This window comes from Pelodiscus sinensis, chromosome 6 (assembly GCF_049634645.1).
Source record: "Pelodiscus sinensis isolate JC-2024 chromosome 6, ASM4963464v1, whole genome shotgun sequence".
Taxonomy (NCBI): domain Eukaryota; kingdom Metazoa; phylum Chordata; order Testudines; family Trionychidae; genus Pelodiscus; species Pelodiscus sinensis.
In genome coordinates, this window is record NC_134716.1 from 7,282,546 (window position 1) to 7,301,497 (window position 18,952).

An 18,952-nucleotide genomic window follows, 5' to 3' on the forward strand; every position below is an offset into this window, starting at 1 on the left:
CCCTCAATGCCACAGTTAATCTGAGCAGGAATCAATGGAATTTAGCAGATGTGTAATTAACATTTAGAAAGTTTTTGCATTTATCATCAGCATATTTTTTCCTGTGGTATTACTGCTTCAGTAAAGAATAGAAAACTTCAGGACAGCTACAGAACAGGCACACACAGAAGCTAGTCATAAAGACACTCTGTAAAAGCTTCTTCCGCATAAAAAGATACAATTTCAAAAATTGAACTAAAGGACATTACAAAGGCTTAAGCTTCAAATATAGAGCTTAACCTCAGAGCCACTAAATTATTCTATTTTCAAAATTAGACTTTCTGACAACTTTAAGCCTTGTTCGGGGAAGATTGAATACCTGACAGTGTTGGCAATGCAATATGGTGCCTTTCATTAAAGTCCCAGGTTCAGTATTGATGGTAAATTAAAAATGCATTACTAACATTTATGACCTATGAGCTGCAGTCTCAGCTCAGTTTCTGATGAACAGGTTTTTTGGGTTTTTTTAAGAGCAGTCCTGTAGCACCTTAGAGCATGTCTGCACAGCAGGGGTAAAGCCAAAATAGGCAGTGCAAATTCAGCTACATCAATTGCGTAGCTTAAGTCAAAATAGCTTATTTTGGCTTTTGGTACTGTCTACACAGCAGGAAGACTGCGGAAAAGCACTCTTCCTCCAACTTCCCTGACTTCTTGTAAAATGAGGGTTACAGGAGTCGGAGTAAGAAGTCCTCCAGCTTGATTTAATTTCAACATTATGTCAAATAACTGCTTGTAGTGTAGATGCAGACCATGTTATTTTGGAATAATGTTAATTATTCCAAAATAACACTGCTCTGTAGACATACCTTTAGGATGCATCTACACACCGGGGCTTAACTTGGAATAAGCTATGCAAATTGAGCTATGTCAATTAGCTTATTTCAAAATTGGGAGTGTTTGCACAGCACTCTTCCTCCAACTTCCCTTATTCCTTGTACAATGAGGGTTACAGGACTTGAAGTAAGAAGTCCTCTAGCTTGCTAGTATTTTGACATTATTTCAAAATAATGCTAGTTATTTCAAAATAATGTTGCTGTGTAGATGTACCCTTAGGGTAAGTCTACACTACAAGCCTCTTTCAAAAGAGGATTTTTCAAAAGAATCTTTCGAAAAAGCCTCTTTCGAAAGAACGAGTCTTGACAGCAACCAGTATTTTCAAAAAAGAGAGCCGCTTTTTCGAAAGAGAGCACCCAGGCAATCTGGATGCTCTCTTTCGAAAAAGCACTGTTTGCATTCAATAAAACCCTTTTTCGAAAAAGCACTTTTGAAAAAAGGCATTATTCCTCATAAAATGAGGATTTCCGTGGTCGAAAAAATTTCCTCATTCTTTCGATTTAATTTCTAAAGAAAGCGTCAGCAATGTAGACACAGGTGAATTTTTTTCAAAAAAAGGCCACTTTTTTTAAAAAAAACCTGTGGTCTACACACACCTTTGGAGACTAACATATATATCATGAGATTTTGTGGTGTTTACATTCAAAGTCACTGTGTTAGCATTCTGGAGAACTACAAAGCACTCTTATTTTAAAAAGATGAATATCATCGTTAGGTTTTGAATATGTAACCTGGTTAACAACATTTTTTAGGGGCACTACAGTCTATTGAAGTAAAATATGTTTCGGGAGCTGTGCTCCTTTGACTTCTGGGAGGGTAGTCTTCACATACTTACTTAGGTAGATCTAAGCACAGAATCTAGCCTAAAATGAAGAAGTGAGAGCATAGGTCTGCTCATTTTGTGTCCACTGAAACCAATGAGCCAGATTCTAAGCTGCTGCAAGTAAACATAGTTCCATGAATGCCAATTAACTGATTTACACAAGCTGAGTAATTTTGCCTATCAGCACAACACCTGTTAACTTCAGGGAACACAGGGCCAAGCCTAGACAGAACACACTGCAGTGAGAGGAGGTGAAGCTGTATAGCTTCAAAGAGAGCTGTACCAAGCCACTCCATTGTGTGTATTTTTTTAAAAAAAAGAAGTCTAGAGATGAGTTATTTGCTTCTGCATTCCCTTACACAGAGACTATGAAAAAAAACCCTCCAACTCCATTAAAATTTTAAATTGGAAGAAGCTTTTTATGATGGTGGTGCTAGCTGCACATCTAGAACTGGTAAGTGGGGGGGGGGGTCTGTTTTGTAGATGTTTTCCTGTGTCTTTCTAAGTGTGCTCTCTAACTACAATGCTTACTTCAGCTTTAAATCTCCCACAGTACTGGGATGCCACTGTAACAACCCTGCGCTTATTTGTATAGTGTCTTACAAAACGTAAAGGATCTTTTTGGAGACAACTTTCTTGGATGAAAACTGGTGGGTGGAAACTAATTTATAGCTAAATCTGTGTTTTCCTTTGACTCACACTTATTCATTCAAATAGTCCCATTAATGCCCAGGCTGCTGAAAGTTGCCCCAAATCTGGTATTGTTGGTAAAACATAAGAAGGTGGGGTAGGCCATAGTAATTGTATTATGATCTGGAGAAAATACATCGGCCTGCATTAGCCAGGTTCATACTCAGATGGAGCAAGTGTTGTCCAGTACTGAGAGAGAGAGGCTCAAAAATCCAGATAGCTGGAGACACTTCTCAGCTTCATTCCTGTTTCAGTGGCTTAAAGTGTAGTGAACTGCGTTAGAACTGGGAGAGAGCTCTCCCACCAGTGCATGGAAACCATCTTTGCTAGGGGAGTAACTAACAGAACTGCATGCACAGCTCCCAGCACTGTAGCCTGGTTTATGTGAGTGCTATACAGAGCTGCAGTTGGTGTGCTAGGGGTGTGTGTATGTGTGTTTTCACATCCCTGAGCCAGAAGGGACAGCATTGTAAAGTGCCAGTGTAGAATTGGCCTCTGTGTGCCCTTGTGTAAATCCACTGGGGGCAATTCACTAAAGTGGGGGAATGCTTTGAAATCCTGTCCTACACACTTTCAGTGCAAATCAAACTCCGATCCAAAATTGTGGTATTAACTTCTTAATATTTAATTACACATCTGTATTAAAATTGCAGGGGGGTTTGGAGGGGAAGGAGAATGAAAGCAATGGACTTGGAAAGCAATGTGTATGACTATAAAAATGGTGTTCAGAGATATTTGCAGTCTGCTATTTATGATGAATTTGAAGGCTTGTTTCCTAGAGACATGGTGTATTGCTATCAAATTATTTGATTATTTTAATCCACTCTTTCAACAGGCATTAATATTCTCTATTGTGAAGTGTATATATTGCAAACTGTCTAGATAGAGATTGTGTTGTAGTATCTGTTTTGTAGAACTCCAGGTAAATTGTGTTGGCACTTACTAAGGTTTATAATAATCGCAGAAATCTTTTTATTTGTTGCTATAAACAAAACATTGGTACCTTAATATATTTTCTAGCTGCCAGTGGATGTGATGCTAGTTTATCACAGTGCATTTTTCATTATGTAGTTGCATTTTGTTCTTCATTATTCAGAACTGAAATGGTAACTTCTTGGACACTTAGTAAAATTCTGGCTGAAATTTCAGGTGATTCTGAAATTAGCACTCCAGATTTTGTAGACATCAGCTAATAAAGCTCTCACGTATTATCATTTGGTGGATATCAAAACTTAGGATCAATTCTTCTTGTGCTCCTGAGCTGTATCTATTTTAGTCTAAAAAGGTAACTTATTTCATCAAGGTGTGAACTTGTAACATAGGTGTTTCAGAGAAACTTTTCTGGAAGCAACATGTAGCATCTGTTGTTCAGCAAAGACTTCAATTTAGCTTCAGATGTTTCCAAGAGTGAGGAAGTTGGGATGGTGGGGGGGAGGGAAGGTTATCAGAACTGATGGTGTGTTTTCAACGAAAATGTATTTCAAGGCATGGTCTGCTCTTGGAGTTCCCTGCCAATAACTCTTCCTAATAACACCATTAAAACTGAGTTTGAAACAGGCAGTTTGATTAGACAGCTATGTAAAGAGGCTGGTTTTGTGTCTACATCATTGCTTGCTATCAATTTTGGCCATTTAAAAAAAATCCACAACTGATTTTTATGGCTCTGTATTTGGATATGCAAGTCAATAGTCTGGATGTGCATCCTGCAGCTGTGATACTTATACTCATATTTCTTTGCATATATTAAGCACCCCTCTGTTAAATGGAAGTGAGAGACAAGTCTTACATGTCTGTCATAGTCCTCTACAGGCTAAAGCTATTACTGAAATGTCAAATTGGAATTGGTCCCCTAGGAGCTAGACAATGATCACTGAATGTTCTACTTTTATAACAAGCTTATAAAAATAGAGTAATCTATTTTTTTTATTAAGGTTGTTTTGGGTCAAAAACACATGGAAAACTTGTTTGAGTAAAATGATTTTTTTAACCATAAACCTTACAGTCAAACATCTTAATTTTGAAAGAAAAGAAATGAGTTTCCCTGGTCTCTTTTACTATCTCTCCCTTGCTTTTCCATTAGAAAAGTTTGGAGGTGGGGGCAAGGGTATAGGGTGGCAGAAATAATGATATTGAATTCAAAACATTTTGAAATGGTTTTTATTTTGAAATGTTCTTCTGGGGGAAAGAGGAATCCTGTAATGCTCTTTAATTTCAGTTTTAATCAATTCTAACTAGCTCTCAAACACACAGTTGTCTTAGCTCAAATGTAAGGGATCTTTCTTCTTGAAATGCCAAAATGTATTCTATTTCTCATTATGTATAAGGGTTCATTTGTGAATTACCACTGTTTCCATAAAGTCTGGTTTATCCATGTCTATTCTGTGCCACTGAAAGTGCTTATAGAATTACATTTTAGTTCTTTTCTGTCTTACAAAGGAACACTATGGCAAATTGAAATTTGCATAGCTTTTTCTGCTTTTTTTCGAAAGAGGCTCTTCCGACATTTGGCCTGTCTACACTGGGCCAAATGTCAGAAGAAAAAACCCTTTTTTTGAAACATACCTTCTTCCTCGTAAAATGAGATTTACAGGGATGCCGAAAAAATGCATCTGCTCTTTCAAAAAAAAAAAGTTGGAAGAGCAGACACATTCCCTGAATCCTGGAAAAACCATGTACTGTAGACATAGCCTGAGTCGCTGATGCCCTAAAGGCTCACCATGAACTCAAGTAGTAGGGAATGCCACAAAAAAATTTCATTCTAGACTCCGTGTAAACTATATCTACATTACTTAGAGTGTGTGTACACAGCACCCTAAACTAAAAAAAAGATGTGCAATTTGAGCTACACAAATTTCTTATCTTTTTTCAATTCTATTTTGAAATAGGTTATTTTTCATTTGGCACATCTACAGAGCACAAATTTCAAAATAACGCACTATTTTGAAACATCCCTTAACACTCGGGGAATGAAGGTTACAGGGAGGCCGAAACAGCGTGTACATTATTTCAAAAAATATTTCGAAATAAAGGACAGATTAAGATGCAGGGTAGCTATTTCGGGATACCTCTGATATCCCAAAATAGCCGTGCTATGTAGACGTTCCCTAAGTGACTACAGAATCACCGTGGAAATAGGTGATCTGCATACAAATCCCACTATTTCAACTCTTATTATATACATTTTTCTCAAATAGGTGAAGGCAACATTTTCTTTATGTACACTTTAGAAATGCATAGACAATGTAGTTATGGGATCATTACTGATTTATTCAATGGTGCAAACAAGAAGTTTCAGTTTCCAAGTGACCATGTTGTAATTGAGCATTATATTTTGTGAAGGAGAAAGCAAAGCAAGTGCCTGCCACTTCTTCCCTGGTCTGCTGCTCCAGAGAAATGCATCTATATCTTCAAGATCATTTATCGGATGTAGGAAAAAATCTGTCATGAAATGGAAGGTAAAGCTATTCCAAGTCCATGGACTCATAGATTTTAAAACCAGAGGGGAACATTGTGATCATGTAGTCTGAACTATCGTATAACACATGACATTGGACTTGAATGAATTGCTGTTTGAATTAGATCATATCTTAAACAATCCAGTCTTGAGTTAAAAACTGCTTCTGAGGTTGCTTAATACTCCCTATGTTAAGAACTTTCAGTAACACTGACACCTTTTATTAAATAGAACAATTAGTTGAATGGCAGCTTTCTTTTTCCCTCTTCTCCTACTAGGCTATTATCAATGCTGAGCATAGCTTTCTACAATTATTATGTGACTCCAAAGGGGAAGAAGCATGTTTATACCATTGTAGAACATTAGCAAGAAAACAGAATTAGCATCTATTAAACAAGAAAAAGCACCTTATTGTACATGGTACTGTGTCCCCAGTGTTCATGTTAGCTGTGTGTTGGCCAGGGCAGGAAAACGGTTTCAAGTTCTGGCGGAGTTTTGTTATGCTTTGAAAGAAAGCTGTCACTTTGCTATGCTTCTTCGAAACCTACTGGAGCGTGGGAAATTGGTGTGATGCAAAAGAAAAGGAAATGTGGTCTGAGACCAGATTAGGGCATTGTGTAGCCATCCCAGCTGGACAAAACGAAGGGTGTAAGTTAAAGCTTCTTATCTAGTTTGTGTGACTGTCTGCTATCTTGTGTGTGCAGCATGTTTATTTTGGTCTCTTGTTTGTTTCTACTCCCACATGTCAACTAGTCTGCTACTGGGACACTATTGGAAAGTCATTTCTCCCATTTCACCTTAGTATTTGTTACAGGAACCTATAAATATTTAAAGAACTTTGAGTGGAACAGCTGTTCACTGTTCAGTGGAGGTATTAAGCTTAAAGGAGCTTGCCTACCTAAAACTAACTAGCTAGGTATAGAAGCTTCAGGGGTAGCTGAGAGTCTGACACACACACACACACACACGGTGTGGTAGCACATGATACTATCCACATGTTTTCTTAGTCTTTAAAGTGCTACCAGACCATTTGTTGTTTTTTAGCTAGGTATAATAAAACTCCACCTCCAAAACATCAGGACACATAAGAAAAGCTTCTATAAAAAGAGAGAGCTCTCTCGTTTAGTCAAAAATGCTGCAAATGTCTCTAATAAAATAAGATGATTAAACTATTTTAGAGAAAAAAAAAACTATTTTCCTAGGAGGGTGGTGAAGCACTGGGATGGGTTACCTAGGGAGGTGGTGGAATCTCCAGCCCTAGAGGTTTTTAAGTTGCAGCTTGACAAAGTTCTGTCTGGGTTCATTTAGTTGGGGTTGGTCCTGCTTTGGGCAGGGGGTTGGACTCGATGGCCTCCTGAGGTCTCTTCCGCCCCTGGGATTCTATGAAATCTACTGATAAGGCCTGAGGAAGAAAATACGTCCTGCTGAATCTTCCAGTTAACCAGACAATCAGTAACTGTGTTTTGCAGTATGAAATGGAGGCTTTTCCTCCACTCTGAAAAAAGATGGGTACAGTTGCTGTTTTGCTAGTTGTTACTTACATTAAAGAACCTGAATTACCAATTTGGCAGCTGACTGAGAGAGACATTTTTTTCTTTTGTCAACAAACTGTCACTCTGTCTTGTTATTTCAATGGAATGGACCAATAGTTCTGAGACGATGATCTTGCAACACATGTTTAAATACCCTCTCGAAAAAGAGAAGTGCATTTCCATGCATCAAGACAAATGGATGTCTGCAACAAATGTAGACAGCTGTTAAATGTGAAGAATCCTTCACTGTCAGGTAACAAAATGAGGGCCATTCAATACGGAATGGAATTCAGTTAATTTAACTACCTTTGCAAGTGTTGCGTTTAAGAGTCCAAGTAGAGTACGAACAGATGGTAACCTGGGCATCAAGCATCATTATCTAATTGTGGCAAAGGTATTTGTGACCTTCTCTTATCAGGTACCATCTGGAGAATGTTACCGTTCCAATAAAATGCTGGGTGTGTTTTTTTTTTTTTTTTTTTTTTGCTTTTTGTTTTTTTTGTTTTGCATCCATCTGAAGTCTATAAAAAAGCAACCAAAGTTGTCAGGTCCTACTGAAGATTTATAAAGCACTGTAAGTGGGAGTGATGTTTTACCAATAGATAAGGTGGCTAAATCCCTAGCTGCTTTCAATAAAAGACTTCCAATTGATGCGGGGAGAGGCTGCAACATGGGACTTCTGCCATATGTTTATAGCTTTGGTATTAAGGACATACTCTGCTTCCTATTGAAGCCAACAGGAGTGTTGCTGTTGATGACAATCAAAGTTGGATCAAGCTCAAAGTTAGGCTAGTTTTCATGATATGTAAACTCCATTTTCTTTCTTTGCTTGTTGGATGTATTCTCCAAAACTTAGGGAGCCTGTAGAGTGATTTCTTTTCAAAGGATAAGTATGAGACTGTTACTTTTTGTTTGGTTGGTTTTTTTAAAGCTGTCACTACAGTTGAACAAAACATAGACATTGTTATCTACTAGAGTCATAGCTGGGCCTGAAATTAGACTGGTGTGAAAAGGGAGTATGGGTGGCATAAGGAGAGAAACCAATGACAGATCATTGCTATAGTCTCAGAAAGACGCCTCACTTTTGTTGACACTTATTTCTATTCCATGCCTATAAATGCTTGTCCTTCCTCTTGAATTAGTAAGTGACAAACTTCGCTGCTTGGTAGCCAACTAATCCAACATTTTTGACATTCAGAATTGCAATGAAGCTTTTCATTCCAATTTCTGGGGTGAAGTGACAATGTTCATGAAAACGTTAAGCCCCTTTTTTTTGAAAGCTGCTGTAGTTCAAATACTCTGTTTTGAATGAGCGGCGAGGAGTCCTGTGGCACCTTTATAGACTAACTGAAGTGTTGGCGCATAAGCTTTCGTGGGCAAAGACCCACTTCATCAGATGCAGAATATACCTCATTCCCCTACCGGTGCTGGACATAGAATAGACCAGGTCATGTATCTGAGTACCTCACACTGTATTTATCATCCCAGGGAAAGATGGCTTTGTGCCCTATTTTATAAATGGGGAAACTGAGGCACAGAGAAACCAGGACAAATGTTGAAAAGTATTAGATGGGAGGCAGATACCTGTAAGCCCTAAGTTTCTGTTACTCATTCATAAAATAGGGAGCCAAGCAATTCCCTCCTGTCATTTTGGTATTGTGGGAAGATAAATATATTAGTGAAAAGTGTTTAAGTACCACAGGGGTGGGAACTATATAAATGCTTAAAATAGTGTAATCTAAAGGTCAGGTTTTCACTTATATAAGCACCTAATTCACAATGAATACCTTAAAATCTGAGTGACTCCCCCAAGACCCAATAGGAAATTAACGGTACAGCAGGTCTCCCAATCTGGAGGCTAGTGCTGAACTTAGAAATACCTTTTACGTCGTCATAATTTCTTCAAGGCAGGACTTTCCTTCTATATCTGAGTACTAGTGCTGTATAGGCATTGGATAATAAAGCAACAATAGTATATTCTACACTATAACACAGTATATTGCTTCATTTTGTTTTCTTTTCAGTTTTGCCTCTGAGGTTACACAGAAGCTGCAAAAAACAAATGCATTTGTCCCTTTATTTTAGTTCAAAATCCATTTTTATGCATGTTCTTAAGTTTACTTGGCATCTCTTAAAGAGAAGTAGATTAGGTACTGATGGTGATGGATGAAAGAGAAATAATTTTGCAGGTGTTTGAAAAGTACATCACTGTTTGTACTGTTCTCACAGTTTGTACTGTTCTCATAGTCACCAGATTGTATTGCCGTGCCCGAATACAATTAACAAAAACCCCAAAAGCTGTACTCCTACTACAGGAAAGAGAAATTGAAAGAAAGAGATCCTGGGAACAAACCATACATCAAAGTAGAAACTAATGAAAATAAAGTTTTATAGTCCCAGAGTGTTAATAGGCATACAATCATTGTACTTATTAGATTGCACTGTAAGAAAATTCCAAAGTTTTAATTAGCAATTCAGTGATTGACCAACCCTAAATAGAGTGTTAGTATGCAAAAGTGTGTGTTTTCTCCCATTTTAATGATATGGAATATCTAAATGGGATTTTTTTGTGTTTTTAATAGCATTTTATATGCTATATTTTATAGTGGCTAAAATGACTATTTTCTGCTGGTTTTTGGTGGTTTTTTAAAAATATTGCTGCATATGTAATAGACTTTGAGGGCTTGTGATGTTTGTACAGCTGTTTCACAGTTGATGAGGCAATTTTTCTCCATGCTCGTAACCACTCAAGATGAATTCGTCAGATCACACAGAACTGAATGTACAATACTGTAGAGCCAGCTTGGTTCAGTAGGAACAAAACTGGATATTTTTCCTCACTAAAATGTTTTGTTGTTGTTTTGGTTTTTTTACTGTAATGTAGAATATTGTATCTATGTTATCTACTGCTCATCAACTTTCATTGAATCTTTAATTACTGCTCTTGGCATTACATTTCCATGTAAAAGGGTGAGCTGAATTCTAGGCTCCATGTAGCATGGGGGAGAGCCCTGGCCCCAAAGAGCTTGTTATAAATGGACAAGTCAGGCAAAAGGTGGGATATGTAGAGAAGCTACTTGGCTCAAGGTCCTGTAGCAGGTTAGTTGCAGAGTCAGGACCATAACCCTGTCACTTAAACTAAAAATTATATTTATAGACACACTTCATTTACTGAAAGATAATTTTGTGGATACACCTTTTAGGTGTAGAACATAACTCTTTTCCAAGTCATAATGCAAAATGCTGTAAGTTTGTAGAAAAATGTGTCTTCGTGAAATGACTCATCTAATATTCACCTCAGATTGAACCTCTCCAGTTTGGCACTTTCTGGTCCAGCATGATTTTACTTAGCCGGATGTCCACTTATCATGTGTAGCCAAGTTTTTGCCCAGTCCCATAACGTGTGTTTATAGCCACCAGTCCTGGGTCTCCACATTCTGTGTTGTTGTTATTTAGCTCTACTGTCTTCCTACATGTCTTCTAAGAGCAGAGTAAGCAGTGGAAGTGTGGGTATTGTGGCTAGACAATACTGCCCCCTTGTAGTTTGGCAAATTCTCTGGTTTGGCTCCAGTCAGGTCCAAAGGGTGTAGAACTAGAGAGGTGCAATCTGTACTGCACATTCCATTTAACGTGAGTTGTGAACTCACAGGGTCAATTGTCATCCTGGGTCTATGATGCATTGTTTCACTGACCTCAGCTGCTTTAAGATCAAACCTGAAGTTGTGGCCTTCAGCTATAAAATAAAGACCTTAATGAAAACTTGCATTCAGCACCTGTAACTCCTGAATTAAATGGTGGTAATAGCGAGCTCTTCATTGGCATTTTCTGGTGGTAGATCTCAAAACATGTTATCAAGAAGGCCAATATCATAATCCTCACTTCATGGAACAGGATTCTGTGGCCGGAGAGGTGAAGCTGTCTCCTGCATCCGTGTCCACCAAACAACATGGTCTTGCCTATACAGGAACTCCTGTGAGATCCACGCCTGGCCCTGTACTTGCATATGAATTATGCTTGTGAAAGGGACAGCTCTAGAAAAAAGACTTTACTGTATCCATCAGAGAAATAGTCAGTGGCATAGCAATACATCAACACAAGCATACTTCCGACAGACCTACGCCGACATCCAGTAGTAATCGCTACAATTGGACCAATGCTGGGGGCTCATTTTGATGAACTGTCTGCACATTTTACAGGGCATTTCAGTGCAGCCATTTTCACTCTACTTCTCTTTTTACTCTGAATGTTGATGAGTGTGAATATTTGTGGAAAATTAGTTTTGGGACTTGGAATGAAGTGTCTACCACACACAAAGCCTGAAGGGTTTAGCAACACTGGGTGACTTTTGAAATTAATTTCATTTTGATTTTAAGTGCTACAACACAAGTGTTGTTTTTGAAACAAAATCACTAAGGATGTGTCTAGACTACATGGCTCTGTCAACGGAGCCATGTAGATGAGTTTACTAGACATAGCAAAATGAAACGGCTATTTAAATAATTGTGCTTCATTTACATAAAAATGGCCGCTGCGCCGTGCTGACAATCAGCTGATCCGGTATAGCGGGGCAGTCTAGACGCACTGCAGTTGACAAGGGCAGCCTTTGTCGACCGCTCTGGTATGCCTCAAGCGGTCGACAAAGGCTTCCCTTGTCGACCGCGGCACATTTAGACTGCCTCTCTGTGCCGGATCAGCTGATCGTCGGCACAGCGCGGTGGCCATTTTGATCTAAATGAAGTGCGATTATTTAAATAGCCGCTTCATTTTGCTATGTCTAGTAAACTCATCTACATGGCTCCGTCGACGGAGCCATGTAGTGTAGACACACCCTCTATGTTCTTCAGAATGGAATGTTTTGACCTCATCAAAACACTTTCTAAATAAAAATGTTGTTGAAATCCACACATTTCTGCTTTTGACAAATTGGCATTTTCCCACAGAAAAGTGTTCTGCTAGAAAATTCCCAACCAACTCTACCAATTATCTTGTTAGCTTTGGCCATGGTATAATTCCTACCTCTGATTTTCATGAATCTAATGTTGTCACTCAGCAAGAATTGACGTGCATGGAGTCTCAGAAGGAGCTGAAGTTGTGCTGTAGTGCAGACACTAGGTTCAGAAGCAGCGAGGAGTCCTGTGGCACCTTATAGACTAACAGAAGTGTTGGAGCATAAGCTTTCGTGGGCAAAGACCCACTTTGTCAGATGCATGTAGTGGAAATTTCCAGAGGCAGGTATAAATATGCAGGCCAGAATCAGGCTGGAGATAACGAGGTGAATCCAATCAGGGAGGATGAGGCCCACTTCTAGTAGCTGATCTGGAGGTGGGAATACCAAGAGAGGAGAAGCTGCTTTCGTAGTTAGCAAGCCATTCACAGTCTTTGTTTAATCCTGAGTTGATGGTGTCAAACTTGAAGATGAACTGTAGCTCAGCGGTTTCTCTTTGAAGTCTGGTCCTGAAGTTTTTTTGCTGCAGGATGGCTACCTTTAGATCTGCAATTGTGTGCCCAGGGAGATTGAAGTGTTCTCCTGCAGGTTTTTGTATATTGCCATTCCTAATATCTGGTTTGTCCATTTATTCTTTTACATAGAGACTGCCCAGTTTGGCTGATGTATATAGCAGAGGGGCATTGTTGGCACATGATGGCATATATTACGTTAGTAGATGTGCAGGAGAATGAACCAGTGACGGTGTGGCTGATCTGGTTAGGCCCTGTGATGGTGTTGCTGATGTGTATATATGTGGGCAGAGTTGGCACCGAGGTTTGTTGCAAGGATTGGTTCCTGAGTTAGTTATTATGGTGTGGTGTCTAGTTGCTGGTGAGAATATGCTTCAGGTTGGTGGGTTGTCTGTGGGCGAGAATTGGCCTGCCTCCTAAACATACCTGCCCCTGGAAATTTCCACTACATGCATCTGACAAAGTGGGTCTTTGCCCACGAAAGCTTATGCTCCAACACTTCTGTTAGTCTATAAGGTGCCACAGGAATCCTCACCACTTTTGCAAATTCAGACTAACATGCTACCCCTCTGATAGGTTCAAAAAGAAACTGAGGAGCTGAATATAAATGAATTACTGAATAACATATGCACATAGCCGAAATGTTTCAAAGAAGATTGTGAATTTCAACAAAATTTTGAATTAAAATTATTTTGACAAGGTTGAAAGCTTCTATTTTGATGGTTTTTGGAACAAGTTTCATTTCAAAATAACTCTTTTTTTAAATGAATTTTGTTTTGGTTAAGTGCTACAAACAAACAAATCAGACCCCGTAAGCATGAGATGTCCCGTTTACTTCTGTGGGTACTTGCTTAAAGATAGGCTCATGTTCAGGTGCTTTGACAGATCAAGGCCACTTTATCTTTTCATTTCCATCAGTGGCAACCTTGGGTTTTTTTTTTTTTTTTTTTTAAGCAAAGCCTTTTATGTGGGACTAAATAGAAACTTTAAAAGAAGACCCCTCTCTCTTATACACAATCAAGATGGATTCTATATGCATGAATATATGTTAGACTTTACAGACACCTCTAACTTGATACATTAAGCTCATTTAAAATCTAATGGACAAAAGCCCTATCCATAGATGAGAAAAGCATAAGACTTTTGAGCTCAGTCTCTTGCAGCCCTCACCTCAAGCCCAATTTAACTCTAACGTATAAAGCTGTGGGGGAAGCAAAATTTCCATTTCATGGGAACTTCTGCAACTCCAATATTTGCTGCACTCCAAATCAAAATGAAAACATCATTTTTACAAATTTCTCACAACAATTTAATAACAATCCATGAGCTTGGGTACATCAAAACATTTTAATTTTCAAACTTAACTTATTAATGAAATATTTTGAAATGAAAACTCTTTCATTGTGACAAATTTTTTAAAAAAGACTGCTTTGTCCTTACTAAATGGCTTTTCATTTCTCCTTCTGCATTTTTCTCAAAATCAGCAAATTTCAACCAGGAGCTGTGATTTTGGCAAAAGAGCATTTTCTGTCAGAAAATGCTTATTTGGCTGGCCAAATTTAGAGCTGTTTTCTCAGCATCGGAGCAGTGACTGTTTTGCTTTTGTTGGATAGAGAAGCAAATCCTTTTCTATTTTTTTAATTACCAAGAGTATTTAGATGATAAACTATCCAAAAGGAGGGGTAAACTTAGGAGGAAAAAAATAGCATAGCTGTTCCAGATTTGGAGTGCTGTGTTTTCACAATAATAGATTTAATTCATTTACCTGTCAGGAAACAGCTGGAGCTCAGCTATGAAAGGCAAGTGTACACAGTCATCATTCTAGGGAGACTTGTTAAATGTTGAACCAAATACGAACTCTATGGGATTCACATGGAGAGATGAATCTGAAATATGTTTTAGTACAGATTTGCCAAGATGGGTGGGGGAATATTGTTGTTGCAGTGGTTTTAACCAGGATAGCCAGGCTCCCTGGATGCCCAAAGAACAGATTCAGGGGTGGTCCTAGCATGGTTGCATTGGACTCCTTGGGGCTCACATCAGAAAGCCAAAGCTCCACCACATGGGGCTGAAGTGTGGGGTCTTGAAACATGCCCCGTGGGGCAGAAACCAAAGACAGGCCATGGGGCCCTAGGAAATTGCTGTGTTTGCTTCCCCTTTATATTTAGCCCTGGCTTTTATATGCAGAGAACCAACTGTTGTAGCTCAAGTGAGCCATTGATTTCATAGCCTAGCAGGGAAGGGCTCCAAAGAATAAGATGAGAACCCCTGTTTTATTGACCACCTGTTGGTGAGTGAGACGAGCCTTCAGGCTCCACAGAACTCTTCTTCAGGACCAGCAGAAGTTAGTCCAATAAAAGGTAATACCTTGCTCCTCTTGTTTCTCCAGTATCCTCAGACCAACACTGCATGAAATGCTGTATAGATTTCGCCATAATAAGAAAGAGCCGGTTCTCTTTCTGACAAACTCAATTGAAGTGCTTGTAAGGAAACAGTCTCCATTTTGAGGCGTGGGTTTCCTTCCCTAAAACACATGTCTTCTATCAAAACCTAAACATGAATTCTAATAGCTCCTGTTACTTTTCTGAGGCTCACATCTTGCCTTTTTTCATACCACCATGGGCTTGGCTTTTTTGCGTGGATCTACTTTGACCACTGGCGCTGAGCTTGTAACGCCACAGAAAACGACACTTTGCTATCAGGCCGGCAAGGCAGCCACACGGAGCCAGTGCTTTCACAAGGGCCCATGTGGCCCCTGTGCGTAAACTTGAGGGGCCAAGTCAGTCACGCTCTCAACAGGCCTGTGCTTTGACGTAATGACATGCGAAAGCTGCTGTGCTACTGAGCCTTCATACTAGACCCGTATGCCACCACTGGTGAACCTGTTCATCCTTACAGCCTGTGTAGCTTGGCAGTCACTCCAGTTCAGGGACAAGAAAGGGCTTCAGTAATGCAAAGGGCCCGTTACCTTTCCCTCTCCCCCCAACCTTGTCCCACAGAATGGTCTCTGTACCTTTTAAAGGAAACTCATGGACTCTATTTTTGATCTAAATGATGCCTGGTATTCTTGGGTCTGAATGATTACCTAAAGGGGAACTGGGTCTGGGGCAACTCCCTCAGTCCTTAGACATGGGGCCCAAGATACCACCCCATAACAGGCCCTTGCCCCACCTTGCCTCTGCTCCACCCCACCGCTTCCTCCAATCCCTCCCCTGTTCTGCCCCCACCTCCTTTCTCCGCCCCCTTCTCCACTCCCCCGAGAATCGTGAGCTTGGGAATTACGGGGACCTGGTGCGAGGTGTCAACAGGGATCAGAGACCCTTCCTGCACTCACCAGGATGCCAGGATTTGGAGCAGCCCAGCAGCCTGGCTCCACCGCCCCACCCTCTCCTAGCCCACTGGACCCCACTTCTCCACGGCAGCAGGAAGTGCAGTGCTTCAAGGCTTGGCGCACTGCTTCCCGTTGCCATGGTTAAAATGGGTGCAGCAGTTCAGGAGAGGGAGGAGTGGTGAACCAAGCTGCTGGGCCGCTCTGGGTCCCACAGCCGCAGGGCTGGGGGGCAGTGGGACGGAGGCACCCGTAATCTTCCTGATTCCCTCCCATCCATAGGATGGTTGAGGTGGCTACTGTGGGGCCCCCAAAAAGCACAGGATCTAGGGCAGCTACCCCAAACCATCCTTTGAATGGGATGGTTCTGGTAAGGATCCATTACTTACTGCAAGGGGCTGTTTACAAAGCTAGTTGACTACAGTGTGCAAATGTTTTTGTGTATTTTGTAGGCACCATAGGCTTGTTTAAAAGCAGGTACGAGGATAGGGATCACCGGGAAAACTCAGAGCACCACTTAAAATGATATGTCCAGTATATTTCCCTGAGGAAGTTTAATGATACCCCAAGATGAAGAATTGCTCTGTTTGGAGGCTGCATATTGTTAGGATTCTTTCTGGGGGTAACAACAGTCAAACAAACTAATTCACTTACTCTGGCTCTGAGCCAAGCAGTTTCCAGATGAGGAAAAGTCAGTATTTAACAGGCAAAGATGTTGCTAAGAATGGTCGATGGTGAATTGATTTGGGGAGGGGAGAAAGCAGGGAAGGAGCCTTGATACTTAAAAATCCATTTGTCATGTTGAGTCTCTTTCTAAGATGACATTGCTTGGAAATAAATTTTGATTCCTCTGTTAAGCCTGCGTGTGTGTGTGTGTGTGTGTGTGTGTGTGCTTGGAAATAAATTTTGATTCCTCTGTTAAGCCTGTGTGTGTGTGTGTGTGTGTGTGTGTGTGTGTGTGTGTGTGTGTGTGTGTGTGTGTGCTTGGAAATAAATTTTGATTCCTCTGTTAAGCCTGTGTGTGTGTGTGTGTGTGTGTGTGTGTGTGTGTGCTTGGAAATAAATTTTGATTCCTCTGTTAAGCCTGTGTGTGTGTGTGTGTGTGTGTGTGTGTGTGTGTTGGGGGCGAGGGGAGGCAGGATAGTTCGGAATATTTGTTGGTTGCAATCTCTTGGGATATGTCTACGCTACAGCACTAATTTGAGCTAACTTAATTGGAATTAGTTAATTCAAACTAAGCTAATTCGAATTAGTTTTTAGGTCTAGATGCACTAATTCGAATTAGCGTTTTGTTCATTCGAAATAGCATGTCCACATTGAGTGGACCCTGAACCGAAGTTAAGGCTGGCCGGAACCAGTGCCAGCAGGGCATCAGGTTAGGACTCAATGTGGAGCTGCTGTCTCAGGCTAGCCGAGGACTGTGCTTAAAGGGACCCGACCCCCACCCCAGACAGACAGTTCTCAGGGTTCCTTGCTTGTCTACCACTCCAAAGCAGTCCTGACTTGGAGTGCCCTGAGTGCCCTCACTCGGTACATCACAGCACTCGGCCATCGTCCCGGCTGCACTTGCCGCAGACTGCCATCTGGGGGGGGTGTGTCAATCGGGGGGCTGTCAGAATCCAGGAGGCCCTGCAGGAGAGCTTCCACACCGAGGAGCCCACAGAGCCATCCCAGTCCTCCCCATCGGGGGCTCGTGCCCCATTCCTCCCTCATCTCCTTCCACTTACCCCTCCCAAGCCACCCCTTCATGATGTAAAAAATAAAGGACACGTGTTAAATAGTTTCTATTTTTGAACAAAACTGGGGGGGGGGGGGGATTAACCTCTGGGGAGACTGGGAAAAGGAGGTGAGAGAGGGTGGGAGAGAGGAGGGGGAAACCTGGGAGGAGGGAGCTGGAAGGGGGAAGCCAGGGGAAGGATGAGGAGGGGAAGTATAAAACTATGATACGCCATATCTTCAGTACAGTGTACAGATGTGGTAGTCTCACCTCAAAAAAGATGTTTTGGCCTTGGAAAAGGTTCAGAAAAGGGCAACTAAAATGATTAGGGGTTTGGAACAGGTCCCATATGAAGAGAGGCTAAAGAGACTGGGACTTTTCAGCTTAGAAAAGAGGAGACTGAGGGGGGATATGATAGAGGTCTCTAAAAGCATGAGTGGTGTGGAGAGGGTGCATAAAGAAAAGTTCTTCATTAGTTCCCATAATAGAAGGACTAGGGGACGCCAAATGAAATGAATGGGTAGTAGGCTTCAAACTAATAAAAGAAAGTTCTTCTTCACAAAGCAAATAGTCAAGCTATGGAACTCCTTGCCGCAGGAGGCTGTGAAGGCTAGAACTAGAACAGAGTTTAAAGAGAAGTTAAAGTCATGGAGGTTGGGTCCATGGAGTTCTATTAGCCAGGGGGTAAAAATGCTGTCCCTGGCCTCTGTTTGTGGAAGGCTGGAGATGGATGGCACGAGACAAATGGCTTGTTCATTGTCTTCGGTCCATCCCCTCTGGGGTAGCTGGTGTTGGCTGCTGTCGGCAGACAGGCTACTGGACTAGATGGACCTTTGGTCTGACCCAGTATGGCCATTCTTATGTTCTAAGCTCGGGGTCGGGGGTCTCACTGGAACAACTTGATTTTCATGCAAACCTGTTCCTGGGTTCGCATGTGGTCTTTGGTGGCCAAGCTGGCATCTATCCTGCCATAGACGGCCACTTTCCTGTGCCTAGTGCGGAGATTGTGGACATTGGAGGCCTCCCCCCCCCCCCCCCAAACCTCGATGAAGTCCACAATCTCCGCACTAGACCAGGT

The 18,952-nt window shown here is 41.0% G+C and overlaps 1 long non-coding RNA gene across 1 annotated transcript in view; it reads left to right on the top strand.

The window, feature by feature from the left end:
- The first annotated feature begins 1,974 nt into the window (after window positions 1-1,974).
- The window catches only part of LOC142829795 (uncharacterized), a 178,088-nt gene continuing 161,110 nt past the window's right edge, over window positions 1,975-18,952 (top strand). Inside the window, exon 1 of the long non-coding RNA XR_012904586.1 lies at window positions 1,975-2,150. This is a non-coding gene — a long non-coding RNA (uncharacterized LOC142829795). The remainder of the gene's footprint in view (window positions 2,151-18,952) is intronic.